The following is a 3,715-nucleotide window of genomic DNA, read 5'->3' as shown; positions in this document are numbered from 1 at the left end:
ACATCTTATTACACTGTTGCGTCTCATGATCCTAGTCTTACTGTATTTTTTTGCTCTAAAACTAAGACTCTGGTGACATGAACTAGGATACAGAGAAGAGACCCCCATTGTTGACCAAAAACAGAAATACAAGGTTGCTTAGTGTCCAATACTTCGTATATGCATGTATATATACATAGCAGGTAACATAGTCATACCATATTAGACAATCACATCTTACAACATACACGCTATTGAATTCATGTATTTATTGAATTAAATACCCACCAACGGGAGAGATGGAGTTTGAAATTATCAACGCCTTAGACTATAAGGATGGTGAAATGTTTTATTTTTTTAATATTCTGAAAAAAATAAAAATATGTCAATAATGTCAAATTTTTGGGCATAAATTAATGTTGTAAAATCAATGGTAGGTGTAGTGGAATATAAAATAAACGAGACACAATATATTTACGAGGTTTGGCAAGTGTTTACGTCCTCCGGGCAGCAGTAGTACTTTCTTTCATTATTTGAAATAATAGAAGTATAAAATAACTCTCACTATTTTCTTTAGCCTAGCTCACTGGTATTTTCTCCTTCATACCTTTTTTTTTTTTTTTCTCCTTTATACCTCTTTTTTCTTTTCTCTCTTCCTTTCCTCCGTATGTTTTTCTTTCATATCTTTCTTCTTTTCTCTCCTGTCCTCATTATGTTTTTCTCTCTTCTCTTTCTTCTCTTTTCTCTCTTCTTCCTTACTCTGCATGCTCTCATTTTATAGGCAAAAGATTACTATAATAACACTATTTGTTTTACAAACTTTCTTCAAGTAAATAGTGAAATTATTGTGCATAAATAGTAACTCATTTGTTTTTCTTCATATAAATAGTAATTCATCTAATTTTTCTTCAGATAAATAGTAACGAACTATTTATGTGGACCACCCATCCATATGTAATATTATAACACTTAAAAAATATATATATCGAAGTATTCTTTTCAAGGTGGACCAAATGTTTGGTAAATTGAAATAACAAGATAATGCCTCGTTTGATAGTTCGGACTGTATTGACTATTTATTTCAATCGGATAGGATAAATAGTCACTGGATAGTACTGACTAAATTAGTCGGGCGTTTGGTGCAATATCGGACTAATGATAGTATTATTTATACAGTGTTTGGCCTGAATTTGAAAAAAAAAAATAATAATAATAAAAAGATAGGAAGCAAATCCTATCTTCATGATAGGAAGCAATCGGATCTGGTATGATGTGGGGGTGACGCAATGAATTTTGTGCTTTTTGGGTTTGAGTTTGTGCAGTGGTTCAAGGTGGCAACAATTCGCAACCATGGGATCTCATTTCAAGATACAATAGCAGTGGCAAACTCGCGTGCAAGATGATGATGAGAGCAATTATAGAGAAGCAATGGGTCATGGGCAACGACGATGCGGGTTCTCAGAATGAGTTGATTCAGGTGGCGAAGATGGCTCTGGAGCGGCACAGCTCTCCAATTCTAGGTCTATCCGCCACCATGTATGTCTGAATAGGGACGGCATGGCCTAGGTTTAATATCCACCTCGGATTTTCTGTTTGTATGATGTTGATCGAAGGTGAGGACGGTGAAAAGAGAAGGAATACTTGGATGAGGTTTCGCGATGCGAGCAGAGAGATTGAATTTGTGACCCAACTAAATTATACGGGGGTTTTGGAGAGTATAACTTAGCAGGTGTGAGGGGTATTAAAATGGTGGGACCTGTTTAATTTATCCGTGCTTAATTAGTACATATGAGTACCAAACGTCTTCTTCCGTATTACTTATACTATCTGATCCTTTATATGGCATGCCAAACGAGGCCTAAGTGTCCTATTTATTTTGCAATTTGCATTGGCTTGTTTTCCTTTTTGAGTCCTGAGATATATAACCTGCAGGAAGAAGAGCAACATGAATGATATGTAAGTTTTGTATCTGTTTCCGGCTCCTCAAGTTTTGCCAAAAATTAGCTATCATTATTAATTTGCACCATTTTCACAATGAGTAAAACTGTCTCAGTTGAAGGTCCTTATTTATATATGTATACCATATATGTTTTGGAATGTTTTAAAAGATGAAGGCGAAGTCAAGGCGTTTCATGGATAGCCTGGCCTAGGCAATAGCCTCGAAGCATAAGGCGATAGCTCACAGTACCTAAAATTATTATAATACTTCATATATATAATACTTTGTAAAACAATCAAGCAAACAAGTTAAGCAATATTATTATCATTTTTCTAATTCATATCACAAAGTCATAATAAACTAATAGAAATTAAGTTAGAAACATGAATTTTGTAAAAATCCTGGCCAAGATGACGTTGTTTTGGGTTTGGGTTTTTTTTTTTTTTTTTAAATTGAACTCTCAGGTCGCCTATGCGCGGCAATAACCTAGCCGTTTAGGCTAGTCTATAGCCAATTCCTGCTGGACAGAGGCGTTTAATTCATAGCCACACCCCAAAACCGCATAGGCGAGTCTTAAAACTAGTTTTTTAAAAGCACTGATGTGTGTATGTGTGTGTGTATATATAGATGCTGCAAGAATTTGAGATAGATTTCTATGTTTACCCATGCCCTACTATCATCCAAGCCATAAACTTTGGCATCAGAAGTTGCAGAAATGCACGAAATACAGGAATTGCAGGGTGTGTTCTCTGCTGAGTTAGTAGATGCTGCAACCAAAATAACAAATTGAAATCAGCTACATTTAAATTACCTCCTATTTCTTTTAAATGAAAATTAAGAAAAGCTTTGAGGAGGTTGAAGCAGGAAACTAGTTGGGGAAAACTTACAGCCAAAGGACTGGTTTTAAACTTTATGTAATGTTGGTAACTATCAAGCATTCTTGATGCCATTCGAGAGGCTGCGCACACTATACCAACACGCCACACTCTTTTCTTTGCATATTTCATCTTCATCACCATCGTCCTGAAGTAAAAATAAGAGAGATTGAAGATCTTTTGATTAGACAAAATCTTGTAACTTAATTTAGAAGGTTTCAAGAACACTCAAGCCTAAAGCTAGGAGTGTGAGAATGCTTTTTAAGAGATAGGGTTTTCCTGCAGCTGCGATTTACCTTCTTAGTGCCAAGACAATTTCATCCGATAATTGAACATCTGGGTCAGTTTTGGAAGCTTGATCAAGCTCAAGTATTAGTTGGTTACAGTCCTGCACACACAATCACCCGAGTAATGAGCGCATGAAAATATGGTTGCTCACAACTCACATAGACTTTTAGTTTCTTTGATCCTAGCCATTAAGTCAAGTTCGAGAAATGTAAAAGCCGAACCGCATGAGGGGAGGAGGTGATTGCTCAACAACAAAATAACGAACAAGTGACGAGCAAAGCAACCAAGCTAAAGCACTCTTAGCAGAGAAAATGAAGACAAAATTTTGCTTTCAGAAAACATAGGATTAAGTTGGATAACCCAGACCCCTTTCACGGTTCCCCTTATCGATACAGTGCAGAAGTAAATGTTCTTAACCACTTGAGCTACAAACTCCTAACAATTTCCTTAAAGGTCGGAATATTTTTTATTTTGTATTTGGCAAATTTGGATTGCAACGACCACAATATTCTTGTCTTTAGAACTTCTTTCCCCATAAGATTTGATTTTGTTGCTCTGTTGGATCGTGACGACCACAGTGACTCTTTTGTCTTTAGAAATTTCCCCCGTAAGATTTGATTTTGTTGCTCTGTTG

Source organism: the organism of the source record quoted next, unplaced genomic scaffold (assembly GCF_019419815.1).
Source record: "Pyrus x bretschneideri cultivar Hongxiangsu unplaced genomic scaffold, Pyrus_bretschneideri_v1 Contig24, whole genome shotgun sequence".
Lineage (NCBI taxonomy): Eukaryota > Viridiplantae > Streptophyta > Magnoliopsida > Rosales > Rosaceae > Pyrus > Pyrus x bretschneideri.
Note: the sequence above shows the minus strand (reverse complement) of the source record.